The following is a 19747-nucleotide window of genomic DNA, read 5'->3' as shown; positions in this document are numbered from 1 at the left end:
TTTTTTCTTTCTTTTTTTTTTGAAATGGAGTCTTCCTCTGTCACCCAGGCTGGAGTGCAGTGGTGCAATCTCAGCTCACTGCAACCTCTGCCTCCTGGGTTCAAGCAATTCTCCTGCCTCAGCCTCCCTAATAGTGTGCCACAATGTGAAGCTTTTTTTTTTTTTTTTTTTTTTGTATTGTAAATTTTTTTTTGTATTTTTCAGTAGAGACGGGGTTTCTCCATGTTGGCCAGGCTGGTCTCGAACTCTTGAGTTCAAGAGATCCACCCGCCTTGGCCTAGTGCTGAGATTACCGGCATGAGCCACCAGGCCCGGCCCAATCTTATTTTTCTTAATAACAGACCCATAGCAAAGACATAGGACCTGCCTTTCACCAGGCGTGTCAGCCTTTGATACAGCTGGGGTCCCAAGAGCACTATGCTTCCGATTCCTCCACTTGTTACTCTCACAAGCATCACACTGAGACATTTCTGCTCCCTGGTCGGCCAGCCCTGGAGACGGAGAGTCCTGGCAGTGACAGACTGGCCAGGCTTGGAGAGGGCCCTCCTCCACTCAGCAGTGGCATTATCACTTGCTCAAGGCCACTGCTTTTCTCAGGATCTCCCAGAGTCCTTCCATTTTTTCCTGAATCCTTTATAGCTGTGAAGGACTCACACTTCATGGGCCTAGGACCCAATTCAAGACAGGCACTGGGGGCTCCCCAGTCCCCTTTTCCCCAGACACAGGTCCCCTGAAATATTCTCCAGGCCAGGGCAGGCAGTCTGGCTGGAGGTGGTCTCCAAATGAACACAGCCCGCACTCCCCATCCGAGCTAGAGAAGAGCTGGACGCCTTCTCTGAATCCCGAAGCCATTCTTCTGTCTTAACCGCCCTCTTCGGACTGCATGGAATCATGTTTGTTCTGGAAAACAGAGGAGCAGAAATAGGAGGTCTTCATTTGGATTCCAAGCACAGGGTCCTCTCTCACGTCCCCATTTGAACCTTCTCTGGGTCTCGCCGGCTTATCATGTCGCCTATGTGAGTGGACTGCGCCGAGCTGGGCCTGCTCCTCCTGACAGCCTTGAGGACAGTCCCCACATGTTACTGCATCCCAAATAAACAGAATTCCAACTCCAAAGGCAGTGACGGATAATGTGGACTTTTTACTGAAGGTTTTGTGAGACGACTCAGGAGTCATCATGCTCCCCACAAGCTTGTTCCCCCAAGTTCCCCATCCACAGCAGCTGCACACTCCTCTCCTTGCTCTCCGACCTTTCTTCCTTGCCTTCTCTCTCTATGTGCTCCAGCCTCCTCCCTGACACCCTCTCAAAGTTAGCGTGTAAAACCTGGGCATCCTTAGCCAGAGGCCCCCTAGGAGGCCTTGGTTCATCTCCCCACCCTCTCCTGCTAGAAATACTTGTGGTCTTCAGCAAAGAGAAGTGGGTGTGTTATTTCCAGCTCCAGCCCAGCCCCACAGCACCCTCGTCCCCTCCCCACCTCCCCGTATCCATTGCCTTCAACTCTGAAACTTTGCTTAAGGATATTCTTGCCAGCCCCAGCCTGGCCCGCGGGGGAACCCTGTGATTACCACCAGCACCCTGGACAGGTTCCAGGTGATGTCCTGGAGCCTGTCTGACTCTGTGGAGGGACGTCCACATGACCTGGGATTCACCTGGAACAGAGCCAGCCTGCCCGACCTTCTGCCTGGGGCAGCTCCTCCCACCCACGACGGCACCCTGACCCATCCCTCCCAGGGGAAAGGTAGTCTTTGCCAAGCTCTTTCTCCACATCACCGTCTGCCACAGATGGCTTTCACTGCCGTCAGCCATACATGTTTCCAGGGCATGAGAGGGTGGAGGATGCCACAAAGTCCTGGGCTGTTCTGGGCTGTCCCTGAGGCTGTATGACCCTGGCCCTGCAATCCCAACGGATTAAACTTGCCCCCTTGGAGACATACCAGGAGCGGTGTCCTGCCAGGGCCAGGGGCTGACAAACGGCCCCTCAGAGCAGGGCCTTGTCTATTGAGATTGGGACCTGCTCACCTTAAGCTCCCCACATTCATCTCCCCTCTGATCCCAACTCTGATTTGGGTTGCCTCCCTCTCTGCCTGCTCACTAAGGGCTGGAATGCAGGTGACCCTCTAGATTCTGGAGGGTCTAACATTGTTAGGAAACCCTGGCTAAATTGGTCCCATTCCAGCTGGCTTCAGACATTCCAGATTCTCAAAGCTGTGCAGTGCCCCTTGTCAAATTCATTCCGAACACCTCTGGAACTCATGCACATGTGTGGAGCGCCTTCCCACATCTGGTAACCTGGGGTTACTAACTCAAGACCTGGCCTCCTAGCTGTCCACCATCAAGGGTCAGAGCCCTCAGCTCACAGAGCCACAGGGACAATAGCTTTAGCAGCTGGGAGTTCGATGTGGGTTCCCTCTTCAGAAGCAAACCCCGGAAGGAAGATTCGCATGCAGGTGATTTAAGAAGAGTTCCCAGGAAGAGCCAGTAGGAGAGTGAGGCATGGGGACCAAGAAAGGAAGGGGGTTGAGTAACGGTGGGCTATTGAGCAGTGTCCCACAGAGGGTGACTTTAGCCCAATCCCTTCACAGGACTTTGAGGCTGGTGCAGGGCACATGTCAGTTGGCATCCTATCCAGGGAGCAGTGGAGCTGCAAGGTTTAAGCCTGAACCCCTTAATCCCTGGTAAAGGCTGCCCTTGTCCCACATAAATTCCCAGGTACTTGCACCCTCCTTGCATTCACTTAAAATGGGTTCCAGGAGCCTGAGCTCAGCCTCTGGCAAAGATAGAGTACAGGCTGTTATAGGTGAAAGCACTCAGGTTGCTAGTGTGCAAAAGTGCAAAATGCAGATGACATTGGCTACAGAGTCTCTCTGTAATCATTTCTCAATGCAAACTCTTTCTATTCCAGGCCTGCAAACCTCTCATGCTCCCCTAGCATGTTCCAGCCTCCACTCTCAGCCTCTTCCGATACTGGGAGCAGAGCGCCTTGCTTGCTGCAGGGTCTGTCGCCTGGCATCTGCTTACCAGCAGGTGAGGCAGGCCTGGAACCCGATCCAGTCCAAGGGTCTCTGCTCCCAGCTCCTCTCCTCTCCAGAAAAGGATTCAACCCCTTAAGAAATGGGAAATCTGTTGAGGTTGGAGTTTCCTATATCCTCATAAAGGGGTGTGGAAATCCCTTCCACATGAAGGGCAGCAAGGGCCTCGGGCATACCACCTGCCCCACAGAGCAGACAGCCTCTAGACAAGTGGGAATGTTTGTCCTAGGCAAAACCATCCTCTAAGCCCTCACCCGAATGATGAGTGGATTTCTCTGAGCCCCCAGGGGAGCTGAAACATGCCCCTCTGCTTCAGCACCAAGCTCTCCACCTGCCACTCAGGCTAGGAGGGAATCATCGGTCCTTTGTTGCTCCTCTTTTCCTCTTCATTATATTTTGCCGTCTCCAGATTAAATGTGGTGGAGAGACTTTGGGAGGCCGAGACAGGTGGATCACTTGAGGTCAGGAGTTTGAGACAAGCCTGGATAACATGGCAGAAACCCCGTCTCTACTAAAAACACAAAAAATAGCTGGATGTGGTGGCACATGCCTATGGTCCCAGCTACTCAGGACTCTGAGGCACAAGAATCGCTTGAACCCAGGCAATAGAAGTTATAGTGAGCCGAGATCATCCCAATGCACCCCAGCTGGGGTGGCAGAGCAAGACTCCATCTCAAAAAAAGAAAGTGTGGTGGAGAGGGCTTCCCACATCCCCACAGATGTATGGGTGTCTCACCCCAACCTGGGGTCAAGGTGTCACTGGGTTTTCGTTTCAAAGGGTCACCGGTCAGCTTTGTCTCCCCATCCTCCTCCTCACCATCCAATTCCTACTCACTCCTCATCAAAAAAGAAGGCTGGCTTCTCTGGGGCATTTCCTGTTTAGCTTGTCATGGGAGGTATAGTCAGTGCCCTCAGACAGGTGGATTCCCACTCCTCCAGGTCTCCTTTGGGTGGCTGGCTGTTTGGACATACCGCCTTAACAGTCCTGGCCTCTGGTTGCATGTTAGAAACTGTCAGGAGTCCTGCCCCATCCCCTCTCAGATACGGAATTTTCTCGATTGCTAAGTTATCTCCTGCCTATCTGGGGCCACCAAACCCATTTTGAAACTCAATCTCCAGTCTGCAAACCTGGCTCTACACCTGGATAAAATGAAAGAAATCTTTCAGTTGCAATAACAGAACAGCAGCGCAAATTACTATAGGGAAAAAAAAGGGGGATTTGCTGATTCATTCATTGAAAAATCACAGAGTCAGTTAGCTTCAGGCTCAGCTGGATCCAGGTGCTTAGACAAAGAGTTGGTAAATGACAGCCTGTGAGCCAAATCTAGCCTGCCACCTGTTTTGTAAATAACTTTTTATTGGAACACAGCCATGCTTATTTGTTTACATATTGTCTATGGCTGCTTGTACCCTACAACCACAGAGCTGAGTAGTTGCAGCCGAGACCACATGGCCCACAAAGCTGAACAGATTTACCACTGGCTCTCTATAGAAAAAGTTTGCCAACCCCTGGCTTGAACAATATCATCAGGAATCTGCCTTTATCTCTCATTGCCTAAAGGCTGTCATTAATGTCCTTGCCCTTCCCCCTAAACTGCAAAGACTGAGAGTGGCTGAGGTGTGACTCCCCAAGTGAAGACTGGGGAGAAGGATAAATGGCTTTGGAGCAGGCCAAAACAACAGATGTCTGCTCTACAGGCTCTGATCTTGTTTTCTGTGCAGTGACAAGCCATAAGCCACTTGGAGTTTATCCTTCAGCTTGGTGGCATCCTGAATGAGACTGTCCCTGTCTCCTTGTTGTGAAGCCCAAAACAAAATCAACAAGTGATCATGGCTGCAGCCCGACTATCAAGATAGACTGCTCAGTCAGCAGCACCGTTCCGGGGGCAGCGTGTGGATAAGGACATCTTCACACCAGCCCTACGGCCCTATCCGATTTGCATAGAGCGTGCCAAGCACATTTAATAATGTTCTGTTCAGTCCCTTGGGCTGGGGAGTCCCCTTGGGGAGCAATTCCAGTCTTGCCAATTGAAGTTCTGCGGGTAAAATAATTCTTAAAATCTCACCATTTTTTGGTGAGAAGATCTCAAAACAGAAGATCCAAAAACTGAAAAGAACTTCTCCCACCACCCTCCTGCCACCGAGGATGCTGCTTGATCCTTGCTGGGGTAGCTGGGCACGGGAGGAAGTACACCCTCCAGACTCGACTGTCCAGTTTCAGAAGACAGCAATCAAGGTGTGCCATTTTCAAAGAGCATCCCACGCTAAGTCATCTCCAGACGGGCGGGTTGGTGGGCAGTGTTTTCTATGAACTGCACTGGGGCGCAGGTGTCACATTTTATCTGGACATCCTCTGCCATCCTGGGCCAGAGGAATCATGCCCTAATTAGCCCCAGCATCTGTTCCCTCCCCAAGGCCTAAAATCATCATGCGTGGACTCAGCGCCGCAGGGTAGCCTTTTTGAAGCAGTACCAACTGCTTCCACAGACCATGTATGAGGCACAAGGAATCCTGTACAATACCTAATAATTAGGGCAATTTCTGTCATTCCTAGAGAATGGCGTTCAGGCCGTAAGAGAAGCTTTGTACCCTTCCTGCCAAGAGACCTACTTCTTCCCTTTCGCTGTCAACCACAGCTAGACATTTTCCTAGCAAAGCTCTTTGCCAGTCCCCTACATTCATCTGGGGCAGGGAGCTAGATTTGGGTTATATAATTCAAGGCTCTAAGTACAGCTTCTGAGCATTGCCCTAGGCTGTCAGCCAAGCCTCTTTTCCAGACCCCTTTGCCATTCCAATGGTCTACGCTCCCTCATTAAAGATGGTCTCAGTGACCCGAGGACATGACCTTTGTAACATAGCAGCTACACCTTCAGAGCACATGAAAACAACGTTGGAATTACAGGCCACTGGAGCATCCCCCCAGCCTGCCTCCCCATACCCAGTTCAGTGCTGGGAAGTGAAGGTTGCGACAGCCCACACCTGAAGGGTACTCCAAATTCACATTCCTTAGATGTATTCTGATAATCCATATCAGCATTAAAAATGCTGGTCTGGGCCTGCGGCAGTGGCCAACACTTATAATCCCAGCCCTTTGGGAGGCCAAGGCAGGAGGATCACTTGAGCCCAGGAGTTTAAGACCAGCCTGGGCAACATACTGAGAACTCATCTCTACAAAAATTTTTAAAACTTAGCTGGGCATGGTGGCATGCACCTGTAGTCTCAGCTACTCAGGAGACTAGGGCAGAAGGATCACTTGAAGCTGGGAGGTCTAGGCTACAGTGAGCCATGATCAAGCCACTGTATTTCAGTATTTCAGCCTGAGTAACAGAGCAAGATCCTGTCTCAAAAACAAAAAAACCTGGTCTGTTCATGGAGTATTGGACCTTACTGCCAAATGGCCATTGATGAGCAACATCACAATTGTATTATCCCCATCAACCTGATATAACACCACCTTCCATCTGTTTGTCCTAGATCAAGACTGTCTGCCAGCATTCTTTCCTTTAGGGAACCACCCCTTCCTCATTCCATGTGGCTTAGGGGGCACTGATCCCCCTCAGTCCTCATCCTCAAGACCCAAAGGTGGGTGTGTGACATGAGCCTGCAAATCAGACTACTCCATTTCCAATCTCTAGCCATAGTGATTAGTTCAGGGATGGGCACATGACCAAGCTGGGCCAATCAGAATCTTCCCTGGGAGTTTTCTGTCAGAACTATCAAGAAAATGCTCCTGTATTCTCTGAGAGTGGAAGATGGAGCTGCCTTAGCCATTTTCACTGTCCATGTGAAGGAATAATTCTGCAATAGAAGAGAATGAGGGCAACAAGCAATGTGAACCAGAGAATAAACCAAGATGAGAGATGGAGAGGGAAGGAGGCACAGAAACAGAGAGAAATGTGATAACTGTTATTTGAGTCCCTGAACCCAGCCATTTCTGAGTATCTAATCTAGGCTTTGAGAAAATAAAATATTATGAGCTCCAGTCTACTATTTCATCTTTGTTTAACATTGTAATTGAAACCAGAGGTTTCAATCCCAATAAATAAGGAATCTTCAGAGAATGAATAGTTATTGACACAGTGCATTTGAGAATGCAAAACACTGGACTGGACATAATTTTTTGTGTGGCAAAAATTAGGAGTAAGGGGAAAGGTACAAAGTACAGAGAAAGGGAGACAAATACACACACACACACACACAGAGAGAGAGAAAGAGAGAGACTATTAACCATATGGAGTTAAGATCTTATTTCAAATTACATTTATTCTTATTTTATACCTTGTCATCATGATATTGAGTAGTTTGTATGCATGAAGCTCTCCTCTGACTTTTGACTCTAACTGCAATGGTTTATTGTTTTATAACCCTTAACCCTGAGACTATGATGCTTGTTTATTGTAGAAAATTGTATTTACTCCTTGTAAGTTTGTTATAAGGAATTGAACTTTCCAGCAACCCTGTAATATTTCACCTGAGCTGAGTATGATTTCAGTACTCTTGTTTTATTTAAACCAACCAGCAGTACAAGGCTGGTATACTTTCTTGGTGTTGGGGAAAAAAAGTATTTGTAAAGTTTTTTTTCCCCCTTGCATAAGTTATACAAGAAAAACAAATACTGGTTATAACGGACTCACATTAAAAGCACAATGCACAATTTAAACTTTTTCTTCCACACCCTGGGCTTTTGAGTTATCTCAACCAATATATTGTCCTTTCTTGTTCAGGTGCAACAGAAAGAGTCTTGAGTAATACACCTTCTGAGGGGGAGTGGTGAGGGAGGCGAGGGCTACGTGGGTCAGCAGGGTAAGGTGAGAGCATGGACTAGCTGATCCCTGCTGTTCCTAATACTCTAGCCTCTTTCAGGGCCCGAGGCTGCCCCTGACATTTTCAAGATGCCTGGATACCATCTCTGAGCTAACACCGATTTCTAGAACTCCAGAATGCTATCGTGATGCCGTGGTCAGAGTGGGAATGTACGGGGTCAGGGTAAACGGAGCTGTTGACCTCAGTCCACCCCACGGAAGGCCCAGCAAGGCCCCAACCGTATCTTGCTGTCATTCTCCTGGTTTCCGAAGGTGTCGTTGAAATCCACAGCACCGGCAGCCTGCATTCCCGCACCAGATCCCCAATCTACATGGATGAAGGGCTTTCTTCTTTTTCCAGAGGAAGGACCTAGTGTGATCTCCTGCCTTCTCCTTCCCTAGCCAAACAAAATAAAAGCTATGCTACATCCCTGGGATAATTAGAGATGTTAGTGAAACCACCAACAGCTTGAAATGTACAGAATTGGTGATTGCTACCACATACCAGCTAATGCTCCAATTTGGCTGTAGCCAAAGCAAGACAGGCCTTGGAAAGTGGCAGTGGATCACCATATGGTTCGTTAGTGACAACAATTTGCGGCTGCTGCCTCAGACCTGGTCAGATCACATGTGTCCCCACAGCTGTCTTCCCAGCTGCCTCTCCTAGAGGTTGTCTGTGGCTATCCGGTTGAACCATCAGTTCTCAATAACCACATCCCCTGGCAGTGCTAGTGGCTGGAGAGACTGCAGCCTCCCCCATGGGTGGCTTCTTGTTCCCTCTCATGCCAGACACCCTTTGTTCCTGGGTGTGTTGCTCACCATGCCTCGGATGCCACCACGCTGGCTCACTTCACAGATGTGTTGGAATCTGGTCACAGCTGACACTGGCCTTACTCCACACTTCTGGACGATTTCACTCCAAGATACAATCTAAGCACGCAAGGAAGGAAAACATTTCTCATAAACAACTATATCAGTCAAAAAATGCACACTTGAAGCATAGAAAAATGTACAAGATCCTGGATGCAGTGGTAATCCCAGCACTTTGGAAGGCCAAGGCGGGAAGATCACTTGAGCTCGGGAGTTTGAGATCAGCCTGGGCAATATAGTGAAACTGCTTCTGTACAAAGCAAAACAAAAATTAGCCAAGTGTGGTGGCACATGCCTGTAGTCCCAGCTACTCGGGAGGCTGAGGTGGGAGGATCAACTGAGCCTGGGAGGTGGAGGCTGCAGTAAGCTGTGTTTGCACCACTGCATTCCAGCCTGGGCAATAGAGCAAGACCCTGTCTCAAACAAAAAAATCAAAGGAAAATGTATGAAATCGTTGTTGACATCTGACTTGAGTGTTTCTTTCAACACATGAGGAGAGCAGCCAGAGAAATGTTTTCAGAAATGGCTGAACCCAAACAGCACCTTAGTAAGCAAGGACCTTTTCATGCGAGCGTTCGCTGCACCCCAAATGGCCACCTGCTCAAGGCCAGAAGGAGGAAAACCTCTTCCAACCCTCTAGCACTTTCTCTGGCCTGGTCGTCTCCTCTAATCTCTTGCCTCACCTCCTGCAGTAGTCTGCCTCTACCTCAATGAACAGCTATCAGCTGTTCATTCCTTCAGTTTCTCTCCAGATGAGGAAGGCTGGGGTGGAGATGGGCACCACTGGTTGGTGGAATATTGACAAGACAGACAGACTTTTCACACTGCCAAGATCCGTCCCCTCTTGGCATATGGCCTGTGTCATGATGCGGAAAGAGCTGTTGTCTGGTGACAAGTCAGGTGACCATATGTCCCTTTTGTCACCCTGGTCATCGTACATGTCATGCTTCAGGAAGGCAGATGTGGGCACAGAGAGGAACTTGCACCACCATAGTTGTCATTTCTATCTCAGGGTGGTTGCCACGGTTTCCCCCTGGTTTGAAGTTGGTATTCCAAATTCCATCCCCTCTCAGGCTGATCAATCTTCATTTCTTTGTGCCATAAATCTGCAAGCTTGGCAGTCCTAGTGAAGTTATACTCTGGAGTTTGGAAAGAACAATTTAACCATGATGCAGCTGGGTATCACTCGATGGGGAGAAAATCCCAGACAAGGCCCAGCTTTTAACCCACACATGACTGGGTCCTCTTGAGCCATTGCGTCTGACACCAAAGACCAGACTTGAAGTCAGTCCCTACATATCATGCAATGCCCCTCAGTACAAAGCCAACTCCCAAGTGACTGAACATTTCTTGAAGAGCTGGAGGAGAAGGTTACGTGACCCTATGCACAGCAGAATCCCTGGAGAATCTCCTTCCAAATCCATACCCCTTTAGCATCTCTCCCAAGGTCATTAACCACATTTTTCCCCTTCTCATTCCCCTTCTCCCACCCACTGTCCACTCCACAGCCTCTTCCTGCCAGGCTGGCTCTGGCCCTCTTCTGTTTTGTATATAAAAATCCTGCCAGCCCGAATATACCATTCAGCAAATGAGAAGCTAGTCAAAGGGTACTCTGCAAAACAAAAGCGCAGTCATTAACTAAACAGCTCAACTAACCAAAACATTGTTCCGCAAGTGTGCCCTGATGGACCTCAGTTTATCCCACCATGCCATGTTCAAAAGCTCAAATATTAACTATGTTAATTAAGCCTTGTCCTATTTTTAAAAATAAAATGTCTACTCCTCTCCCCAACCCGTCTTTCTGTCCCTGTTCTCAATGTGTGAGGTTATGAAAGTAGAGTTAAAAGCTCTGCCTTGGCCAAAGTTGAGACCGCATCACCCCTTCACCACCATTTTCAACTCCCAACTTTTATGTGTTTTTACTAAACTGCCCTCCAAACCAGTAGGTCCAACAGAACTTTCTGCATTGAGGGAAATGTTCTATATAGGCACTGTCCAGTATGGAAGCCACTAGCCCATGTAAGCATTGAGAACTTGGAACTGACCAGGGTGACTGAGGAACCAAATTTCCAATTTTATTTAATTTTAGTTTAAATAGCCACATGTCACTAGTGTCTACCATATTGGATAGCACAACTCTAGCTTCATTCCTCCAATGACAATAAGAGACAGTATATGAAACTGTCAAAAAATATTTAAAGTCACCGTAGGCTGGGCACGGTGGCTTGCGCCTGTAATCCCAGCACTTTGGGAGGCCAAGGAGGCCGGATCACCTGAGGTTGGGAGATCGAGACCAACCTGACCAACATAGTGAAACCCCATCTCCACTAAAAATACAAAAAATCAGCCGGGTGTGGTGATGGGCATTTGTAATCCCAGCTACTCGGGAGGTTGAGGCAGGAGAATTGCTTGAACCCAGGAGGCGGAAGTTGCAGTGAGCCAGGATCACGCCAATGCACTCGTGAGTGACAGAGCAAGACTCTGTCTCAAATAAATAAATAAATAAATAAATAAAATAAATTCACTGTAGGCTAGTATCCAGGATGTTCACTAGTTCATGTATTATCCTCTCGCTAGAAGAAATTTTTCTTAAGTCTAAGGAACTGAAAAAACAAAGCTGTTCCTTAATACCTAGTTTAGTTTAGTTTAGTTCTTAATCTTAAGGATACCTAGGAATCACATAATCAAGCCTGTTTCCCTTTTTCCTTTGACTGTCAGGAAGCTCAGTCATATTTAGAGTCCATCTCTACTATGAGTACCTTCGGATCTTAATATTACCCTCGGTTCTGTTTCTTTTTTCTACCCTGTTGTCTTTTTTAAAAAGTGTATAGTTCAATAATTTTTATTTATTTATGTATTTATTTTCCATGACAGAGTCTTGCTCTGTCACACAGGCTGGAGTGTGGTGGCACAACCTCAGTTCACTGCAACCTCCACCTCCACCCCCAGGTTTAAGCAATTCTCTTGCCTCAGCCTCTGGAGTAGCTGGGACGACAGGCACGTACCACCACATCCAGCAATTTTTTTGTATTTTTAGTAGAAATGGGGTTTCACCATGTTGGCCAGGCTGGTCTCGAACTTCTGACCTCATGACCCACTCTCCTTGGCCTCCCAAAATGCTGGGATTACAGGTATGAGCCACCCCGCCTGACCAGTTCAATAATTTTTAGTAAATTTACAGAATTGTGCAACTATCACCATCATTTAGTTTAAAAACATTTTTATCATCCCCCAAAGAATCCTTGCACTCATTTCCAGTCAGTTCCTTTTCCCACAGTCAATCACTCATCGACTTTCTGTCTCCATAGATTTTCTTTGCCTGGACATTTTCTACAAATGGAATCATACAATATATGATCTTTTGGGTCTAGTTTCTTTCACTGAGCATAATGTTTTTGAGGTTCATCTGTAGCATCTATCCATATTGCATTCCTTTTTATTGCCGAATAGTATTCTACCGTATGGACATACTCCATTTTGTTTATCCATTCACAGTTGATAAAAATTCAGGTTGTTTCTACTGTTTGGCTATTACGAATAATGCTACTATGAACATTCTCACATAAATCCGTCTGTGGACATATGTTTTCATTTCTCTTGGGCAAATAGATACCTAGGAGTGAAATTACTGGGTCACATGGTAAATTTATGTGAAGAATCTGACAAACTGTCTCCAAAGTACGGCACCATTATACATTCCCGTAAGCAATGTACGTGGGTTCCAGTTTCTCCACATCCTCACCAACACTTGTTATTGCCTATCTTTTCTATTATAGCCTTTCCAGTGGGTGTGAAGTGGTATCTTGCTGGGGTTTTAATTTGTATTTCTCTAATGACTAATGATGTTGAGCATCTTTTCAAGTGCTTATTGGCCATTTATACATGATATTTGGTGAAATGTCTCTTCAGTTTTTAAGCCTTATTTTATTTTTTGAGACAGAGTCTCACTCTGTTGCCCAGGCTGGAGTGTAGTGGCATAATCTTGGCTCACTGCAACCTCTGTTTCCTGTCCTGGGTTCAAGCGACTCTCCTGCCTCAGCTTCCCATGTAGCTGAGATTACAAGTACTCACCACCACGTCTGGCTAATTTTTGTATTTTTAGTAGAGATGGGGTTTCACCATGTTGGCCAGGCTGGTCTCAAACTCCTGAACTCAAGTGATCCACTCACCTCGGCATCCCAAAGTGCTGGGATTATAGGCATGAGCCACTGCGTTCATCTGCAATTTTTTTTAATTTTAGTTTTAATTTTTATTTGTTTTTATTTTATTATTTATTTATTTATTCGAGAAAAGGTCTTGCTCTGTTGCGCAGGCTGGGGTGCAATGGCGCAATCTTTTAGGGTACATGTGCACAACGTGCAGGTTTGTTACATATGTATACTTGTGCCATGTTGGTGTGCTGTACCCATCAACTCGTCAGCACCCATCAACTGGTCATTTACATCAGGTATAACTCCCAATGCCATCCCTTCCCCCTCCCCCCTCCCCATAATAGGTCCTGGTGTGTGATGTTCCCCTTCCTGTGTCCAAGTGATCTCATTGTTCAATTCCCACCTATGAGTGAGAACATGCGGTGTTTGGTTTTCTGTTCTTGCGATACTTTGCTGAGAATGATGGTTTCCAGCTGCATCCATGTCCCTACAAAGGACACGAACTCATCCTTTTCTATGGCTGCAATGGCGCAATCTTGACTCACTGCAATCTGCACCTCCTAGGCTCAAGCAATTCACCTATGTCAGCCTCCCACAAATTTTTTTTTTTTTTTTTTTTTTTGAGACGGAGTTTCCTTCTTGTTGCCCAGGCTGAAGTGCATTGGCGTGGTCTTGGCTCACTGCAACCTCCACCTCCCAGGTTCAAAGGATTTTCCTGCTTCAGCCTCCCAAGTAGCTGGATTACAGGTGCACGCCACCACACCTGGCTAATTTTGTTGTTGTTGTTGTTGTTTTTTTTTTTTTTTTTTTTGAGACGGAGTCTTGCTCTGTCGCCGGGGCTGGAGTGCAGTGGCCGGATCTCAGCTCACTGCAAGCTCCGCCTCCCGGGTTCACGCCATTCTCCTGCCTCAGCCTCCCGAGCAGCCAGGACTACAGACGCCCGCCACCTCGCCTGGCTAGTTTTTTGTATTTTTTTTTAGTAGAGACGGGGTTTCACAGTGTTCGCCAGGATGGTCTCGATCTCCTGACCTCGTGATCCGCCCGTCTCGGCCTCCCAAAGTGCTGGGATTACAGGCTTGAGCCACCGCGCCCGGCCGTTGTTGTTGTATTTTTAGTAGAGATGGGGTTTTGCCACATTGGCCAGGCTGGTCTTGAACTCCTGACCTCAGGTGATGAGCCTGCTTCAGCCTCCCAAAGTGCTGGGATTACAGGCGTGAGCCACCATGCCCAGTCATCCCACGCAATTTTTAATTGAGTTATTTGCCTTCTTATTAGTTAGTTGTTAAGAGTTCTTTATATGTCCTGGGTACAAATTTTTTTATTAGATATATGATTCACAAATATTTTCTCCCAGTCTGTGGTTTGTCTTTCCATTTTCCTAATGGTGCTCTGTGAGAAGTTTTTAATCTTTATAAAGTCCAACTTTTCATTGTTTAAATTATTTGTGCTTTTTGGTATTGTATTTAAGAACTCTTTGCCTAACCCAAAGTCATGAAGAATTATTACTATGTTTTCTTCTAAGAGTTGTAGAGTTTTATCTCTTACATTTAGGTCTATGACCCATTTCCAGTTAATTTTTACACATGGCATGAAGACAACAGACAAAATTCATATTTTTTGCATGTGGATATTCAATTGTGTCAGAGCCATTTGTTGAAAAGACCATCCTTTCCCCATTGAATTTCCTTGGCACTTTTGTGGGAAATCAATTGACCATAAGTGTAAGGGTTTATTTCTGGACTCTCATTTCTGTTCCATTGATTTGATGTCTATCCCATGCCAGTGTCACACTGTCTTGATTCCTGTTCTTGTTGTCATTTTTTTCTGTTTCTTTATATATTTATCTTTAATTTTATTTAACTGGGAGTATAGGTCCTCCCTTTCCCTTTCCCCAAATTGATATCAGCCCTTGGCAAGGATGTAATTGAGGCTCCCTAAAATCAAACCATCAAAGCTCCTCTTGTGAAAATTATTGAGAAATCATTAAAGGAACTATGACCATATTCTTATTCAAACAAACCCCGAAGGGGATAAAGAAAGGAACAGACATCTACCCTTGCCACAATAATCGGATTTACTGATTCCCAGGGAATCTCTAGAGAAGACACACTGCTAATTATGAGGCAATTAAGGAATTATTTCCTTTCTCAATGTGGCTTTAGAATGTACTAGACCTAAGAAGTAATGTCCGTTCGGGCTACAGATACAAATGCATTTTATTTAGTAGGTTCAATATGTAAAGAAGCCAATGGTAATATTGGATATTGAAAAGAAAATCCTATTAGATGGTCCTCACCCATCTTGAAGGATGGGCTGTCAAATGCCAACACCCTTCTCCACAAGAATGATCTTGGGGCCGGGCGCGGTGGCTCAAGCCTGTAATCCCAGCACTTTGGGAGGCCGAGACGGGCGGATCACGAGGTCAGGAGATCGAGACCATCCTGGCTAACACGGTGAAACCCCGTCTCTACTAAAAAAATACAAAAAAAAAAAAAAAAAAAAAAAAAAAAAAGAATGATCTTGGAAGGAGGTTCCAACTGGAGCATTGCTGATGCAACTGGATGAAGCCTGCAGACATGACTCCAAAGGAGTTATCCTGACTGGGAGAATTGCACAGGGAAAGGAAGGAAGCCACGAGTCTGGTGGGGAAGGAAGAGATTTTCTGAAAGTGAAAAAACCTGAACTGGTGGGTGTGGGAAGAGTTGATGAAGAATGCAGTTTGGAGAGAGGCTGTCTAATGGAGGACAGGAGAGAGAAGATAGCACTTGATTCTTAGGTACTTTTCTCTTTGGTCTCTGGGAAAATCCTCGTTATTACCCAGCTATCACATTCTCTTCCTGCATTGTAATTCCTCTTTCAAGTTGCACTGCCCTTCATTAAAGCAAGTAAATATGGCAGCCCAGTGTTGGGCAATGGTCTTGAAGAGAATAAAAAGGGGCTGTGGTGAAGGGGCAGAGAACCTGCCTCATCCCCCACCTCTTCCTTGGGACCCATGGAAATCCTTCCCAGCAGAGACAAATTGCAACACGTGGCAGCCCTTAAAATGCACCACATGTCCTTAAAATGGTTTGCTTATAGAGTTTCTTATGGATAATAACAACAGCAAATATTTATTTTCTTGAGGTAGGATATTGCAAGCTCCAGGTGGTGACCAGCATTATGGGATGTGATTCCCTGCGGAGCTTAGAAGAGCATTTGAAATGGTGAGCCAGCTCCCAAGTGAACAATTCAAGAGAGGCATAAGACTGAGTCTTCTACTTCACTATTTATGTTTGATGAAACCCACCTCTGAAGGAGCACTGGGGAGAGGTGAACATCTATGTGACATTTCAAAGTGTATTCATCTACTCACAGCTAGATAGAGAGCCCTACTATGTGCCAGGAATCTTTTATTCCATGTTTTTTTATAAGTCACTGAAATCTTTTCTGCAAGAAGGTAAAGTACGGAAATAGAAAGAGGAAAAAGCACTCAATAAATCTTAGTTGAATAAATGAATTGCAAGAGCCAGATGGCATGAGCCTTAAATGAGCAGGGATTTTTCCATGAGGCTGAAGGAATAATGATGTGGGAGTGGCTTTTGAGAGTGAGGAAGACGCTGCTCTGCCTCACTACTCTGTGGTTGTGGAATGGTGGCCTCCCCTGGAGGCAGCTGCTGTGTCCTCAGTTAGGTGGGAATTGCAGGGAGGAAGTCTGAAGGGGCTGAGAGTTTAAGAGGTTGAGGAAGGAGCAGTGGGGAGCTGGATGGGGGAGGGCGACTGCAGAAGAAGGTGGATGGATGTTGAAACGGGCTCTCATTCAGACAGTCAGGGATTACCAGGGTATGGAGCCTGATGGGATTAGCTTTTAAATAGTTCTCCAAACTGGTGCTATTAGAGGCTCGATTATACTAATTCTAGTAATCATCAAATAGCTTCTATTTTCAAGAACCTACAATGTGCCAGGCTCTGATGAAGCTCCTTACAAACACAATTTCATGTCCTTCCTGTAATGCTGCAAAGTAAGTATTATCCCCTTTTTACAAAAGAGGAAACTGAGACTTAGAGAAGTCCAAGACCACACAGCTAATAAGTGCCACGGGTCTTATTCAGAGCCAGGGCCATATTTTCCCAAATGTAAGGCCGCCCTCTTGCAGCCTAGTCTACCCTCACTGAGGCCAGTTTAGCCTGAGGCATTGGGTGGTGTTGGTGGCACGTGTGTAGGGAGGTGTCCATGATATGCACCTATGCAGCTTCAAGCCCCTTGCCAGAAGCTCCCCTATACTTCTGAATCCCACTGCCCACATGCCTGGATCCCCATGGGCTCCATCCCACTTTGCACAAAGGGCTGGGGACCCAGAGAGATACACAGCCTTGGGGTAATGTCTGCTGCCTCAGAGGGGAGTTGACCCTCTATGGCCTCTTTCACAAGCACAACTGTGCGGGTCACATTCTGGCCAGTGCGGTGCAGCTAGCCCCCTATACATACGTCTAGAGTTACCTGCCTCTCACCCAACTGAGCGCTCAGTGCATGTGCCTAATTCACTAATGCATTCATTCAAAAAAGATGGAGTGAGCACCTCCTGTGTGCCAAGCATTGTCTTAGTGCTAAAGATCTGGTGAGAGTCAAGTAACGGAGATTCCTGCCCTGCTAGACCTTAGAGTCTAGCAACAGAAACAGTTGTTAAACAAAAATGAAATCAAACTAACTACAGATGCTTCTAAATTCTATGAAGGAAATAAAGAGAGTGCTGTTGCAGTGATAGAAAACTATCTTAGATAGGGTGGTCAGCAAAGGCTTCTCTGAGACAGTGACATTTCAGCGGAGACACGACAGACCCCTCAGATCCCCTTCCACCATTTTTGGTGAGGGGTGAGAGGCAGACAGAGCCCCACCTTCAGCGTGCCTTGCCTTCCAGCAGCTAGCACCAGCTCTTTTATGGAGGACTGTCCTCGACTTCCTGGAGACACTGTGTCTGCATGCAAGCTAGAAAGGCCCTGAAGAGGGTGTACTCATCACCCACCATTCTCAGCCCCACTGTAACCCTCAACAGATGACTAAGGAGGGTAGGAGGTATGAAGACTCCAATGCCCTTGGCGGGGGTGGGGACAATACTGAGGCATAAATTTCCACTCCCGGACCCCTGAGGTCAGGCTGAAGCTACCCTTCCAAGAACATGGCCTGAAATCCCCCGCTTGCTTGGTTTCTTACCCTTCTCTGTTCTGCTTCCCCTTCTGCTTTGCCAGTTTCCCCCGGGAACCCTTCCTTAATAAATCACTTCATCTCAGGGTCTTCCCCTAGGGAACCTGACCTAAGACAGACATGAAAAATGAGAAGGAGCCAGCCACACAAATATCTGGGAGAAGAGCTCCAGGTGCCACAGGAGGAACGGCATCTGAAGGGTGAACCTAATAGAGGAGATGAGTGAAAGAGTAACTTTCCCCTGCTTTTCTTCTTTCCTTCCTAGTGACCATTCCTTTGTTCTCCTTTGTGGGCTCTTCTGTCTTTCCTTGGTCTCCAGATATTGAGGATAACAATAGCTAACATTTATTGGGTAGTTACTGGGTGCCAGACATTACTCTAGACACCTTATATGGATTTAACATATAGCTATTGAGTGAATGACATGGATGACAGGCATCAATCCACTAAATGTGTAATGAGAAGTGTAAAGGAATGCTCTGGCAGACAGCAACAGGGCCCTGTACTTATTCAGACTAAGGGTCAGGGAAAGGCTGCCCCAAGGCAGTGATGCTTGAGCCAAAAATGAAGAATGAGTTACCATGTGAAGGAGGTGGGGTGGAAAGTCTTCTAGAAAGCATGGGGAGAGGGAAGGGGAAGATGCAGTATGTTTGAGGAATTGAAAGGAAGCTGGTGCCGCTGCAGAGGACTGAGCCGGGAATGTTGTGCTGGATGAGGCGGGGAGGTAGGCAAAGGGAGGGCGTTTCATCCATGTGGAGGAGTTGGCTCCTAATCCAGCCCCATGGAAGCCATTCGAAGGTTTTCATGGGGGAGTGACATAACCCCATTTGCGGCTGCAGCGCAGAGATAAGATGGGAGAGGGGCAGAGCAGATGTAGTGAGATCAGTGAGGAGGTGCTGCAGAGGTCCAGATAAGAGTTAATGGTGGCTTGGACCAGTGAGGCATCAGCGGAGTTGAAGAGAAAGGTGCAGATTAGACAGGTGATCTGCAGGTAAAATGAACAGGATTTGGTGATGGGTCCTAGGAGTCTGGCTTGCCTATAGATGGACAGTGGGGCAACTGACTCAGACGGAGAACTCGAGAAAGGAGTCAGAGAGTAAAGATCGGGAGGGAGGTCTTGGGCATGCTGGGGCTGAGGTGCCTTCGGGACACAGGTGGAGATGTTGACTAGGCAGCTCCTCTCCATCAAGGGCTTACACAAGAGGTTCCCTGGGTAAGAGTCATAAAGGTGTGAATCATCGGCAGATGGACAGTACTCAATGCTATAGGCATGGATGAGATCACCAGGGCAGAGTCCACAGTAAGAAGGGGAAAGGCCAAGGCATGGGCCTTGGGAGACAGGAGCACTTAATGGATTGAGTGGAGGAGGAGGACTCCGCAAAGGAAACTGAGAAGAAGACCAAGGAGTTAAGAGGTAAACCAGGAGAGTATGGTGTCAAGGGAGCCAAAGAAGACAGGGTTTGAAGAATGCAGTAATTAAGAGGTCTAAGAAAATGAATACTGGAAAAAAATGGCCTTCAAATTTTAAGACATGGAGATCATAGCACAAACACTGTGTTTCAGGGAAGATGTTGGGGGCAGAGATAGTAAAAGCCAGATTTGACCAAATGTTGGATGAAGTGAGTAGGAATGCCATAATGGCAAACAGAACACTCTTATGAAAGAAGAGGTTGGGGCTAGGCGTGGTGGCTCACGCCTATAATCTCAGCACTTTG

The sequence above is a fragment of the Trachypithecus francoisi genome, unplaced genomic scaffold, assembly GCF_009764315.1.
Source record: "Trachypithecus francoisi isolate TF-2019V2 unplaced genomic scaffold, Tfra_2.0 Lachesis_group12, whole genome shotgun sequence".
Taxonomy (NCBI): Eukaryota; Metazoa; Chordata; class Mammalia; order Primates; family Cercopithecidae; genus Trachypithecus; species Trachypithecus francoisi.
This window is presented reverse-complemented; position numbering follows the sequence as displayed.